The sequence below is a fragment of the Rhinopithecus roxellana genome, chromosome 22 (genome assembly GCF_007565055.1).
Source record: "Rhinopithecus roxellana isolate Shanxi Qingling chromosome 22, ASM756505v1, whole genome shotgun sequence".
NCBI lineage: Eukaryota > Metazoa > Chordata > Mammalia > Primates > Cercopithecidae > Rhinopithecus > Rhinopithecus roxellana.
Genome location: NC_044570.1, coordinates 3,958,427 through 3,974,333, shown reverse-complemented (window position 1 = coordinate 3,974,333; position 15,907 = coordinate 3,958,427). Strand labels below are relative to the sequence as shown.

Sequence of the window (15,907 nt, the reverse complement as noted above, 5' to 3'; positions counted from 1 at the left end):
TTCTGATGCTTCAAATCTCAACTCAGCAAATCCACAATGAACTATAGGACATTCACTGTCTCTTCTTGCTGGGGATTTCAAACTCGCTTACTCATGATTTAACGAATTGTTCTTTGAAAGGCAGTTCTCTTTCAGAGATGAGTTTTGCTTCTCTGAGTTAAAATAATAAATATGTGCCACTGTTAAAATACTTTTGCATACACAAAAGAACTCCGTTAGAAGCTTTATCAGTTTCTTAGCTGTATTTGCAATTTGAATAATTACTATGTAGCAATTCCAGTAACATAGCCAATACATCAGAACTCTCATGGGAGGTAGCCAGGGACTTTCTTGCAAAACATCCCTTAAATCTTTCCTCTCTGGAAACCACTGGTAAAATTTACAATCAGTAATAATTTCTTGACCGACATGGCAACTGAGAATGGTAGAAAAACAGTCGTTTGAAAATCGTTTTAATAAAATGCTTTTAAATCTTGAGACTTTAATTATTTTAATTTGTTCCAGGTAATGAAAGATTTCATTTGGCACAAGACTAGGACAAACTACAAAATGTATAATTTTCTTCATTTTCTTCATCCAGCAAACAATTATTGTAATGTTATCTGGTACTGACCACAAACTTAATTCACTGATTTTATAGCATTAGAAAATTTGAGTTAGCAAGTTGTGGTGGCGGCATGGTGGCTCACACCTGCAATCCCAGCACTCTGGGAGTTTGAGGCGGGCGTATCAAGAGGTCAAGAGATCGAGACCTCTGCTAAACACGGTGAAACACCCGTCTCTACTAAAGCAAAAAAATACTTAAACAGGTGTGGCCCGGTGTGCGTCTGAGTCCCAGCTAATGGATGACGTCGAGGCAGAATGGCGTTAAACTCGGGAAGCAGAGCTTGCACTGAGCAGAAAATAGCCTCCCTGCCCTGCAGCCGGGGTGACAGAGACGAGATCCTATCTCAAAAAAAAAAAAAAAAAAAAAAAAATGTTACAAATTGCTAAACAGCTGGATTTGACCTAAAATTGCTGCAAGGATGTACCATTTTTTATACCTCAAGCTGTTTGTGCCGCCGGCAACTCATAGACAATTTTATTTTTAATTTTTGTTTATCATTAGAGAATGTTTCATGATATAAATGTGAACAATTAAATGAACATCTTTCTGTGCACAGCTTGAATTAAAATTAGAACATGATGAAGGTTTTTGGATTCCCTTCAATTCCTTTTGTAAATTGTATTCCTTTAAAGCTGCCCAAAGGGTAACCATCTTTGTGAAACCAACTCATTATTTTATTGTTTTATGAAATTTTATTTGTGCAAAATTAGCACTACCAGCTTAACCTAAAGAATATATTGTCATCTGCTTTTGTTATTTTATAAATATCATTGTGTTTTATTCTTGAGCTAGCATTTCCTTTTTCATTGTATGGTATGTTTTTGATATTCGACCATGAAAATGCTTGGAGTCGTAGTTCATTAATGTTCACTGATACAAGAAATCACACCGTATGGTTATCAAGATATTTAACTCTTTCAGAAGCTGGGTATTTGAATTGGCCTATGTAAACACTTCAGCTGTTAATATTCTATGCATATCTTGTTGAAAAAATGAAATTTCCTTCACTGAAATGATTTACTGGACTATATTTTATATCCATATTTAGATTTGCATCCTAATATCAAGAACTCTTTAAGTGGTAAAACAGTTTTATTCACCCAAGAACCACATGGGAGTTTCCTGTCCTTACGTTCGCTGCACTGAGTTTAAAGGAGAATAGAAATGAAATTAGCTGTCTTTGATTTGTTCTCTCTTTAGACAAAAGCCTTTTTTAAAAAAGATTCATTTTGATACAGTCTTACTCTGTTGCCCTGACTGGAGTGCAGTGGCGTGATCTTGGCTCACTGAAACCTCTGCTTCCTGGTTCAAGTGGTTCTCATGCCTCAGCCCACTGAGTATCTGTGACTCCAGGCGTTCACTACCATGTCTGGCTAAATTTTGTATTTTCAGCAGAGATGGGCTTTCACCATGTTGGGCCCGGCGTAGGTCTCGTTTCCTGACCTGAGGTCGCCCCCCCCCCACTCGTCCAGCAAGCCTCCAAAGTCGGGGCCATCTACAGGTAAGAACCACTGTGCCCAGTCAGACAAAAGACTTCCAATGTTTTATCATTATGTGTAATATTTGGAGTAGGATATAAATGAACTACCTTTTTCAGATTACGAAACCCTGTTATTTCCTAATTTGATACACCAAATACGAACTCATGAAAATCTCTTTGAGGCTTTTTTCATCTTTTAATATTGTTCTTGCTTTGTGTTTAATTTGTTCATGTAGTAAATCAAATAATTTAACTTTCTAATGTCAAGCTTAGTTTGATATACAATATATTCTTTAATATCATTTGTGTATTTGTGGTTAGTTACATAGGAATAATTTTTGTATCTCTGTACAAAATGGATAGACTGTAATTTTCCTTATGTTAGGCTCCTCTGGTTTTAGCATCAACTTAATAGTAGCTGTGTAGAAATAGTAAGAAAATATTTCTGCTCTCTGGGAGAGTCCCTATAAAAAATTATTCGTTAATAGGTGGTAGACTTACTATTCCATCCACCTTGGACAGATGATGACTTTGATATACTTACAAACATGTTTTATTTCTTGCTTTATTTTGAAATTTACCTTACTGTTGATTCTTGTAGATATTATAGCACGATGTTGCCTGTGTGTACCTGTCTGTTAACACTTTATTATGTTCTATTTTTTTCATTTGTCTGTTTGCTGTATATGTTTTGTTAAACTGTTTTAACAAATTATGAGAAATGTACCAATGTAAAAGAGCAACCATGTATTACATCACAGTTCTAAAGGTCAGAGTATCTTGCCACAGTGGAGCCTAGCTTGGTCCCCTTTTTAGGGTCTCCCATGGCTGAAATCAAGAGATTGGCAGGGCTGCATTCCTCTCTGGTGACTGGAGGGATGAATTTGTTACAACATGTAGATTTTTAAAATCTAAGTATTTGCACTAACTTCTGATTTTACCACATTAGATTCATAGGGTAAATTCCTACCTTATTGATCATTTGGTCTTACAGAAGCTTGATTTACATCCTAAAACATAGTCAGATTATTACAGGTTTCTTATCTACTTTAAACAAGCGTTTTCTGTTTTTTTTTTTTTTTTTTTTTTTTTTTGTTTTTTTTTTTTTTTTTTGAGACGGAGTCTCGCTATGTCGCCCAGGCTGGAGTGCAGGGCGGATCTGTACTGCAAGCTCCGACTACCGGGTTCATGCAATTATCTGCCTCCGCCTCCCGAGTCCGCTGGGACTACAGGCGCCCGCCACCTCGCCCGAGTTTTTGTATTTTTTTTTTTTTAGTAGAGACGGGGTTCACCGGTAGCCAGGATGGTCTCGATCTCCTGACCTAGTCATCCACCCGTTCGGCCTCCCAAAGTGCTGGGATACACGGCTTGAGCCACGCCCCGGCCTTCTCTGTTTTGTTGTCAAAGATTACCTAATATTGTCAGCATGTATTAATTAGATGTATATTGTGATAATATTGTAACAAACAACGAAATATTCTTCAGCCTTAAAAAAAAGTCAATAAGCAAGGAAATCTGAAGGGTGACACACGGCGGTACCTGGAGGACATTAGTTAAGGAAATGAGTGAGGCACATAAAAACAAACACTGAATGATTTCAATTCTATCTGAAATCTAAAGAAGTCAAACTCACAGAAACAGTGTACACTTGTGGTTGCTATTGGCTGGAAGTTGGGTGTATGGGGAATTTTGGTCAAAGGGCATAAACAGTTTTTTTCTTTTTATAATATTATTGTCTTAGGTTCTAATTTTTGAGCTATTGAGATTTTCACACCAGCATTTTTGGTCTTATTTATGCTTGTATATCTTTTCCTACTCTTGAAATTTTTCATCTTTCTATATCTTTTGGGTTAAAATTGTTCTTAAAGTGGATGCATTTTTCATTTTGTTTTGTTACAACATTGAGGATTGCTAGAAGTTTTCATTCGGAGTCAAAAACATTATGTTTCTTGATATTAATTTTACCAAGGCATATTTTGCCATCTTGTTTGGTATGTTCGGTTTAGTTACTTCAGGATAAGCATAGGTATCAATGGATAGTTGTGTTGAACCACAGTTTATACCTGTCATTTAATAGGTATACTTCTACTGGATTTAAAACTATATTTTTTATTCTAACTATGGTTGATTGTAAAACTGAACACAGATACTGCCATTACTTTGCCAGTTGTTTTTATAAATTTAGCAACATACTATTGGTTTATGTGAATTGCGTCCAATTTCTATATGAAAATCAAAAGGTCAGAATGCACAAGGATTTGAACGTACTGCTAAGTTGTGTAGCAGTCCTCTAACAAGACAAACATTTTTCAAACATGCATCCCCGGTGACTGGTCCCACCAAGAAAGAGGAGGTAAGTAGTATTTTCTAGAAGTCCTCGTTATCCCAGGATAGATGGGGGGTAGTGGTTTGGACCCCGGGAACCAAAGAGAATTATAAATTATTGATTGTCCTTGCATTTCATGTATTTTGCACAATTCTTATCAAAATACTCATATTCTTTGATAGGTATTTTCTCAAAGATATTTTTGAGTCCTTGAACCTTTGTTTGGAAAACGTTTGAGTCCCTTTTGGATCATTTTTTGTTTTACTTGCCTGTCTTTTGGTATACATTAAATTCAGAGTACCCTTTTTCTCAACTTTGAAATATCACTCCTGTATCTGCAGATGTTCAGTGCTATCATTGGGAAGTTTAATGTCACTCTGATTCTTCTTCATTCATAACTCAACTATTTTTTTCTCTGAAGGCTATTGGAATTTTGTATTTGTCTTTGATGTCCTTGAATGTCTAGTACTTATATCAACCTAAGGAATTTCAATGAGCTCAATTAACCAATAAAGTTTGTCGGTTACTTTCAATGTTTTTATTCATTCATCAACTTAGTTTTTTTTTTTTTCTCTTACCTGATATTGATATATCCACCAAAACTGCCTTTCTCTTTATTCTTTCGTGGTATTTACTAGAAAAGTTCTTCCGCGGGCGGGACAAGGCGAGAAGGGGGGAGGGCAGCGGAGAGAGGGGCGAGGAGGGGGCGGTAAGCGGAGGATGGGGCGGGGGAGTCGGACGAGGAGGGAGGCCAGAACGACGAGATGGGACCAAGGGGATAGGGGGAGTTAGGAGGAGCAAGGAGAAGAGGAAAAGAGAGGCGAGGGGGGACGCCAAACGGTAGTGGGGGGTAGCGGGGAAGGGCGGACACGGAGGAGGCAAGCCAATTCTATATCATATGGCAGCAATGAGTTTTTTTCATTATGTCTGAGGAGAGAGTTTGGTAGCTTTTAAAATATTCAGGTATATAACTTAAAAAAAAAAAATTAGGCCTCGATATTTCTCCTTGCGGGTGGAAAACGAACCATCAAAAATGATGTCTTTGTTAATTGTAATTTGAGAGTGTGTCCAGAATTGGGTTCTTGGTCTCCCTGACTTCAAGAATGAAGCTTCGGACCCTGGCAGTGAATATTACAATTCTTAAAGATGCTGTGTCCTGAGTTTGGTCTTTCAAATGTTCAAATGTGTCCAGTGTTTCTTCTTTCTGGTGAATTCGTGGTCTCGCTGGCGTCAGGAGTGAAGCTGCACACCTTCTCGGTGAGAGTTACAGCTCTCAAGGCAGCACCTCCAGAGTTGTTTATCCCTCCTGGTGGGTTGGTAGTCTTGCTGGCCTCAGGAGTGGTCTCCCTTGTCTCAAGAGTGAAGCTGCACACAGTGAGTGTTACCGCTCATAAAAAGCAATGCCAGACTCAACGATCCGTCTCCCCCCCCCCCCCCCCCGTGAGCACCACACCAAAAAAAAAAAAAAAAAAAAAAAAAAAAAAAAACAACAGCAAATGTACTGCAAAGAGCCAAAAAAGAGCCCAAAGCCTGGAACGGAGACCCCTCCCCTTGCTAGCTTGCCTCGTGGGGGCTGGAGCTTGCTTTATTACTTTTTCTGTCCACCCCACATCCTGCGATTGGTCCCATTGTACAGAGCTGATTGGTCCGTTTTGACAGCAGTGTCGGAATTGGTTGCTATTACAAATCCTTGTAGCTGGACGCAGAGTGCCGTTGTTGCCTTTACAAAACTTTTAGCTAGACCCAGAGTGCTGATTGGTGGGTTTACAAACCTCTGGTTAGACAGAGTGCTGCTTGGTGGCTTTACAATCCTTTAGCCAGGACAGAAAAAAGTTGGGGGGCGGCATCCCACCTCCATTGGCCTCCGCTGTCGGGCTCTGTGGCACCCAGCGCAGGCACTCCGGCAGCCCAGAGGGAGCTCGTCCCGCATCAAGCCCAGCAGGCGCAGGCAGACAGTGCCAAGTGAAGGTCTGCAGATACCCCCCGCCTGCCAGCCTGCTCCGACCCTGGAACCTGTGCGCAGCCTAGTCTCCCGCCCAGGCCTCTCCCTCCACACCTCCCAGTGAGTGGAGGGAAATGGCTGAGGCCTCAGCCAGCCCCAGAAAAGGGCCCACACAGCGCATGCGCAAGCTGAAGGGCTCCTCCAGAGTGAGAGAGACGGCAGCAGAGAGGCTAGAGTGCGGGGAGGGGCAGAGAGCAAGAGGACAGGAGGCGCTAAGAAGCCCAGGAACGCGCTGATGGCACGTTGTCACTATGTCGTGTGGACTCCCTAAAGCCCTAGTCCCCAAGTTATGTTTATTTTATAAGATTAACATTCAAAAATCACTTTTAGATTACTCTGGTTTTTCCTTGACTGGAGTCTGAGACACCTACAAGGAAGAGCTTCTCGTTTGAAATTTGGCTTTAATCTGGTGCCACTCTAAATGAACTGGCATTATGAAAAGGCAGCCTCTTCCTTTTTAGGGGCATGGAGGGAAACGGCTGAATGAGAGGAAGGGGAAAACCAGTATGTGGCCTGAGTGAATGGGTGGACAGTACGTTATTAGCCGTAGATCATCAATGCTATTGAGTTTCCCTTAGTGCTACCCCAAACTTCCTACCCGGATGGCTGCTATAGATTCTTTATTTTGATTGTTTGGGGAGAAGACAAAATGGTGAGTAATAAGATACTAATCGATTAACCTCAAGACAATTGCTAAAGAGACAAAGAGTGAGGACATAGACTTTTTAACACTGGATCTTTGTGGTAACACTTCAACCCTCTGCCAGAAGGTGCAGCCACTCCCATCCACCATATATACGTTTTCTTCTCGCTTGACACTCTCGCGCAATGACTTACAGTTTACTGATTTTATGTTCTGTTATGGTCTTTCAGCAGATTGTGCCTTCATTGTTTAGCCTCGTAGTTTCTCCAATGTAGATTCTTGGAGGAAGGAGAGGAAGCAGCATCTTCTGCCATTCACTAGTTTCAAAAGAACATAAATTCTTTTCTTGATTAAGTATTTTTCCCAACTCTTAAAATAAATTCTGTACACCTGCCTCACCCCTAGATCTTACCTGAAAGGAAGCTGAAAAAAAGAGGATTGAGAAAATGGTGGCAATACTTAACTATTGTAACTTCCTCATTGCCAAAGACTTGTTCAGTTATTAGTTTAGCTAATCTACAATTAAGAAATGCCATAGGAAAACACCAACATACATCCTTATTACTGCATACTTGCTAAAAACTTTCTAAACGGCTTTCATCTATTTATAAAAAAAAAAAAAAAAAAAAAAAAAAAAAAAAAATTCCAATTTCCAGGGACAATTTCCTAATATTCTGGTTTTAAATGTCACATAGTTCATTTATCATCATATATGATAGCTAAAACTACAGAAACCAAAATATTAAGTTATTCTTAATGACAATTAGGACAATGAAAGGTGTATTAGAATTGCTCTGGGTGTTTTTCATTGTCGTACGAATTTTTAACCAAAGACTTGTATGAGCTCCAGAGAGCAAACCTCACTAAATTTTTCCCACCCTGACTCCCACCCCATCACTATGTAGATCCATTGTGTAGCTATGTAACTCCTTTGTGGTGTATTAAAACACAGGATATAATATCGTGTGATTATGGATGAAAGTAATGGAACACTTACTGCTGTGACAGCCCCTCATGACAGGTAATAGTGGAACTGGAAGCTTAAAGAACTCTGGCAGACTAGAATGGGTAAAATAATAGGACACAGGACCTAGGAGTGCATCAGGCAAGGCAGCAACAGTGAAGGAGGAGCTAGAGTAATTGAAGGCCTGAGAAGTATATTTGGAGCCAGTTCTTTTTATGCTATAATTAAGGTAAAATCAGTAATCCTTGCCTGGTGGATATTTCTTCTTTGCAAAGGTAGGTTTTCCACAGTTCATTTCCACAGGCCTCATTCAAATGTCAGATGCAGCAAGAAGAAGTAGCACCCAAGTTTCATTGGCAGCACAGCATAAAATCCATTGTAAGACTGGAGATATTCTTGCCTACCTATTTTATTTAGCAGATGACAGTGGAGTCAGTTAGTTGTTTCATGAGGTATCTGAACTATATTTATTGAAATCTATTATTGTGAGTTATAGTTGTTTCTATGATCCATGCAGTCTACCAGGATACTCTTCATGCTCTTAAATTTATAAGAATGACACCAAGTGGTTCTGAAAAGCACAGTCTGGGTCCCATCCCCCACAATTTGCATTCTGTTGTTCTAGGGAGGGTTTGAGGATTTGCACAGCCACCTGCTTTCCACAATGTAGGGTCCCTTCTCGTTTATGGACACAACATAAGTGCCACCGCACAGTAGCATCAGTTGTGAAGATTGTGTGTTGTTACCTACACTTCTTATTGTTGGCCAACCTGCAGCTACTCTTTTGATAAAATACGTATCTGTCATATATAGGGCTAAGAATTAATATATCCCACCCTATAACTACAGAAAGAAGCCTACTTAATGAGTGTTCTTGATGGGGCACACCACCCCTAAATATGGCACCTTAGCCTTTGAGAAGACAACAGAAGCTGGAAGGTTCTCTCTGACTTTCTCCCAATCCTTCTCTTCTAAAGCCAGGTCATAAAACCTTTCAATGAGCTGTGACTCTCTATACCAAGAAGAATTGTACATTCTTATCTCTGAAGGCACAAGGACACAAAAGAGAATTGGAATACACAGACTTTGCTAAGTTCTCCCCAGTTTATTTCTATTAGATCACAAACATTTTTTCCTTCAATTATACTTTTCCATGACCATGCACTCTTCTTCAAAACTAATCATAAAAATACACAGGATTATCTCTTTCTTTTGGGTATTCATTTTCTTATCAAAACTCCTGTGTGATGTAAAACCTCTATTAAGTAAAGTGCACTCTTTCCTTTGCTTAATTTGTCTTTTGTTAAGAGTCCTTAGTCATGAGCCTAAGAAAAGATATCTCATTTCCCTTACAGTATTAAACAATTTTCTAGTTTTACATATTAGCTTCAGCAAAATCTTGTAGAATATCCAAGTAGCATATATATACACACACACTACATTGTAGCTGTGTGTATATATATGTATATACATATATATAACATGAATATACACATATACATCTTATGAATTGTAAGTAGTAATGTCTATTGTAAAATAGTTAATGGTTTAAGTCTCATGTAGTTTTTTTTTTTTTTTTTTCAAAATGAACAAGCTTTTGTCTTTTTAACAAAGCTTCACAGATAATAAGCATTGATATTTCTTCCAAAAGATTAATCAGCATATCGACTAAAACCAAAATGAGTCTCTCAGGGCATAGTGATGCACATCTGTAGTCACAGCTACTCCAGAAGCTGAGGCAGGAGGATTGCTTGAGCCGAGGGGTCAAGACCACCCTGGTCCACATAGCAAGACCCTATCTCTAAAAAAATTAGTTGTTAAAAAGTTATGTTTCTCTATAACTGTGTGACAGGGCTGAGATGACTTGATTTGAAAAAGGAATTAAATTTCCATGTAGCAAGCTCTATCTACATTATATCTTTACTAATGGATAGAAGGGCTCCAAGGGACTTCCATGAAGGTCAGTGACAGCATTTTCACATGGAAATCACTGCAGTGGGAAGTAGGCTACACATTCTTGGTAAATAATATATGATGGTGTTATTGATGAGTAATATTTCAAAAGCTCTGCTGTTTATTGTCTGTTGAAAGATAAATTAATCTAGCAAGTAAATTATCTAAAATATTTGTTCCCTGTTATAAAATGTAAACACCTCTATCATATAAATTTCCCTCCCTTCCACTGGAAAAGCCTTCAGGCTTAAATCATCCCCATCGTCTGCACATGATTGCTTGGAAGAGAGTTGTCCCTGAGGCCACCTGTCACCTAAGAGGACTTTTACTCATTTTTTCAGTATCCATGTAATGAAAGCATAAAACAGACATACTATAAATATAAGAACACAGAGTTTGTATGACCATTTGATTGAGCAAAAGGAAGATATTAAACAAATATTAGATGAAGAAATATTGTGTCTATGGCTTTGAAATACAAGTCTATGATCTTAATCTCATTTATATAACACAACAATTAAAGCTTCCTGAGAAAAAGAAACTTAAGTGAGATTCAGCATGAGGTTAGGACTCAAAGTATGGGTCTTCTGAAAAGTTTAGACCTGGAGGGAATACTGGCAGGCAGTGATTTAAAGTGGATACAGTTTTTTGCACTGGAGTTGCAGATAGGTGTGTCAATGAAAAGAACCTAATGCTGGCCGGGCGCGGTGGCTCAAGCCTGTAATCCCAGCACTTTGGGAGGCCGATACGGGTGGATCACGAGGTCAGGAGTTTGAGACCATCCTGGCTAACATGGTGAAACCCCATCTCTACTAAAAAATACAAAAAGCTAGCTGGGCGAGGTGGCGGGCGCCTGTAGTCCCAGCTACTCGGGAGGCTGAGGCAGGAGAATGGCATAAACCCAGGAGGTGGAGATTGCAGTGAGCTGAGATCCGGCCACTGTACTCCAGCCTGGGCGACAGAGTGAGACTCCGTCTCAAAAAAAAAAAAAAAAAAAAAAAAAAAAAAATGAAAGAAAAAAGAAAGAAAGAAAGAAAGAAAGAAAGAAAGAAAGAAAGAAAGAAAGAAAGAAAGAAAGAAAGAAAGAAAGAAAGAAAGAAAGAAAGAAAGAAAGAAAAGAACCTAATGGATGTGATAACCGACCTAAACATTAAATATCAGTGTGCCCTGTCCAGTCACAGTGGCTCACACCTGTAATCCCAGCACTTTGTGAGGCCGAGGTGGGCAGATCACCTGAGATCAAGAGTTCAAGTCATGCCTGGCTAACCTGGTGAAACCCCGTCTCCACTAAAAATACAAAAAATAGCTAGCATAGTGATGGGTGCCTGTCATCCCAGCTACTCAGGATGCTGAGTCAGGAGAATTGCTTGAACCCAGGAGGTGGAGGTTGTAGTGAGCCAAGATCGTGCCATTGGAACCCACCCTGGGCAATAATGGTGAAACTCTGTCTCAAACAAAACAAAAAACAAAAAACAAAAAACCTCAGTGCACTCCAAGTGTTGACCAAATACTGTGATTCTACAAAGAGAGACCATGATAAAAATATGAAATCAAGTGTTTTAACCTGTATGCTGGATACATCATTGTGATACTAACACAGGAAATAAGAAAAGAGACCATTGTGAAGGACAAAAAGATGTTAAGCTCAGTATACCACACACTGAGCTTTAGGTTCGAATAAATCATCTGAGTGGAGGAAGAATTAGTCATGCATGGGAGAAGTTAGAGGTGAAACCCAGGTAATACTCTTCATTACAAGGAGGAATAATTACCAGATGTGTAGTGGAGTCATACTGGGGATATGAGTCCTAATGCCTATGCAGATGCATGGGGAATGCAATGTCTTTTTGAAGGGCTGGTTTTACTACTGCTAGAACTAGAGTAAATTTCCTTTTACCTGCATTCCTGTTCCCCCTGGTGCTTTTATGAGGATACAGGCAACAGCAGTGTTGACCAGCTTATTCCATCCGTTAGAAGAACCTATAATACAGAAATGTTTGCTCTGGACTGAGCTCCAAACATAACACTTAATTATTTCTGTTCAAGTTTGTTGACTCATTCTATGTCTCCACATACAATTTGCTGCCAGGCATTTCTGAGATATGCTACAGAAAGTACAATTGATCAAACATTGGCTTCAGGGACTCAAGAACAGTCCTTTGACTGCATTTCTGTTCTTCCCTGAAGCTATTCCAATACCATAAAATACATTTTTTTTGTATAAACTGTCAGTCTGTATTAAATTTCACATAATCTTCTTTCATTTAAATAGTCTTTTATATTTTTTTAATTATCTGATTGTCAAAACAATATATCTTCATTGTTATAAATTTACAATATCAAAGAGCATATAGAAGAAAATATCTTAACTAAAAGAAACCATTTTTAATAATTTGATTTATATACATACATATATCCTCCATACAAATTGTCTCCAGGCAATTCGGGACCAGGAGATGAGGGGAAACCTGTGAGATTGATAGACGATAGATATATAGATAGATAGATAGATAGATAGATAGATAGATAGATAGATAGATAGATAGACAGATAGATAAGAAATATAAAGATATATTCTCTCTATATATGAAATTTTTTGTCTCTCTACAGACATGATTAGGAAACATTCTCTTGCCATATATAAGAACATATATTATATAAATACATATATATAATTTATATATAATTTATAACATATTATATAAACATATTATATTACATATAAATATATAATATAATTATACAATTACATAATATATATTATATCACATATAAATATATATCATATAATATATAATTATATTATATAAATATATATCATACAGTGAGAGAGACACAGAAGAAAGGTGATTTCTGCATTTTCAACTGAGGTACTGGGGTCATCTCACTAGGGAGTGCCGGACAATCGGTGCTGGTCCGCTGCTGCAGCCTGACCAGCGAGAGCTGAAGCAGGGCAAGGCATTGCCTCACCTGGAAGTGCAAGGGGGAAGGGAATCCGTTTTCCTAGCCAGGGGAACTGAGACACACAACACCTGGAAAATCGGGTAACTCCCACCCGAATACGGCGCTTTAAGCAAACAGGCACACCAGGAGAATATATCCCACACCTGGCCGGGAGGGTCCCACGCCCACGGAGCCTCCCTCACTGCTAACACAGCAGTCTGCGGCGATCTATCAGCAAGGCTGCAGCAAGGCTGCGGGAGGGGTGCCCGCCATTGCTGAGGCTTAAGTAGGTAAACAAAGCCACTGGGAAGCTCGAATTGGGTGGAGCTCACAGCAGCTCAAGGAAGCCTGCCTGTCTCTGTAGACTCCACCTCTGGGGACAGCGCACAGCTGAAGACCAACAGGGGAAGCAGCGGGGGCTGGTACAGATGCGAACGACTCTGTCGGACAGCTTTGGGGAGAGCTGCGGATCTCCCAACTTGGAGGTTGAGATCTGAGAACGGACAGACTGCCTGCTCAGGTGGGTCCCTGACCCCCGAGTAGCCTAGCTGGGAGACATCCCCCACTAGGGGCAGTCTGACACCCCACACCTACAGGGTGGAGTACACCCCTGAGAGGAAACTTCCAAAGGAAGAATCAGACAGGTACACTCGCTGTTCAGCAATATTCTATCTTCGGCAACCTCTGCTGCTGATACCCAGGCAAACAGCGTCTGGAGTGGACCTCAAGCAATCTCCAACAGACCAACAGACAGTCCTTCTGACTGCCAGAAGGAAAACTATCAAACAGGAAGGACACCTATACCAAAACCCCATCAGTACGTCACCATCATCAAAGACCAGAGACAGATAAAACCACAAAGATGGGGAAGAAGCAGGGCAGAAAAGCTGGAAATTCAAAAAATAAGAGCGCATCTCCCCCTGCAAAGGAGCGCAGCCCATCGCCAGCAACGCATCAAAGCTGGTCAGAGAATGACTTTGACGAGATGAGAGAAGAAGGCTTCAGTCCATCAAACTTATCAGAGCTAAAGGAGGAATTATGTACCCAGCACAAAGAAACTAAAAATCCTGAAAAAAGAGTGGAAGAATTGACAGCTAGACTAATTAATGCAGAGAAGGTCATAAACGAAATGAAAGAGATGAAAACCATGACACGAGAAATATGTGACAAATGCACAAGCTTCAGTAACCGACTCGATCAACTGGAAGAAAGAGTATCAGCGATTGAAGATCAAATGAATGAAATGAAGCGAGAAGAGAAACCAAAAGAAAAAATAAGAAAAAAAAAATGAGCAAAGCCTGCAAGAAGTATGGGATTACGTAAAAAGACCAAATCTACGTCTGATTGGGGTGCCTGAAAGTGAGGGGGAAAATGGAACCAAGTTGGAAAACACTCTTCAGGATATCATCCAGGAGAACTTCCCCAACCTAGTAGGGCAGGCCAACATTCAAATTCAGGAAATACAGAGAACACCACAAAGATACTCCTCCAGAAGAGCAACTCCAAGACACGTAAAGGAAAGATTCACCAAAGTTGAAAGGAAGGAAAAAATCTTAAGTACAGCCAGAGAGAAAGGTCGGGTTATCCACAAAGGGAAGCCCAACAGACTAACAGCAGATCTCTCGGCAGAAACTCTACAAGCCAGAAGAGAGTGGGGGCCAATATTCAACGTTCTTAAAGAAAAGAATTTTCAACCCAGAATTTCATATCCAGCCAAACTAAGTTTCATCAGTGAAGGAGAAATACAATCCTTTACAGATAAGCAAATGCTGAGAGATTTTGTCACCACCAGGCCTGCCTTACAAGAGACCCTGAAGGAAGCCCTCAACATGGAAAGGAACAACCGGTACCAGCCATTGCAAAAACATGCCAAAATGTAAAGACCATCGAGGCTAGGAAGAAACTGCATCAACTAACGAGCAAAATAACAAGTTAATATCATAATTACAGGATCAAGTTCACACATAACAATATTAACCGTAAATGTAAATGGACTACATGCTCCAATTAAAAGACACAGACTGGCAAACTGGATAAAGAGTCAAGACCCATCAGTCTGCTGTATTCAGGAGACCCATCTCACATGCAGAGACATACATAGGCTCAAAATAAAGGGATGGAGGAAGATCTACCAAGCAAATGGAGAACAAAAAAAAAGCAGGGTTTGCAATCCTAGTCTCTGATAAAACAGACTTTAAACCATCAACGATCAAAAGAGACAAAGAAGGCCATTACATAATGGTAAAGGGATCAATGCAACAGGAAGAGCTAACTCTCCTAAATATATATGCACCCAATACAGGAGCACCCAGATTCATAAAGCAAGTCCTTAGAGACTTACAAAGAGACTTTGACTCCCACACAATAATAATGGGAGACTTCAACACCCCACTGTCAACATTAGACAGATCAATGAGACAGAAAGTTAACAAGGATATCCAGGAATTGTACTCATCTCTGCACCAAGCAGACCTAATAGACATCTATAGAACTCTCCACCCCAAATCAACAGAATATACATTCTTCTCAGCACCACATCGCACTTATTCCAAAATTGACCACATAATTGGAAGTAAAGCACTCCTCAGCAAATGTACAAGAACAGAAATTATAACAAACTGTCTCTCACACCACAGTGCAATCAAACTAGAACTCAGGACTAAGAAACTCAATCAAAACCGCTCAACTACATGGAAACTGAACAACCTGCTCCTGAATGACTACTGGGTACATAACGAAATGAAAGTGGAAATAAAGATGTTCTTTGAAACCAATGAGAACAAAGATACAACATACCAGAATCTCTGCGACACATTTAAAGCAGTTTGTAGAGGGAAATTTATAGCACTAAATGCCCACAAGAGAAAGCAGGAAAGATCTAAAATCGACACCCTAACATCACAATTAAAAGAACTAGAGAGGCAACAGCAAACACATTCAAAAGCTAGCAGAAGGCAAGAAATAACTAAGATCAGAGCAGAACTGAAGG

At 39.7% G+C, this 15,907-nt stretch overlaps 1 pseudogene; it reads right to left on the bottom strand.

The window, feature by feature from the left end:
- The window catches only part of LOC104678181, a 26,245-nt pseudogene extending 19,902 nt beyond the window's left edge, over nucleotides 1–6,343 (bottom strand).
- Between the last annotated feature and the right edge of the window lie 9,564 nt (nucleotides 6,344–15,907).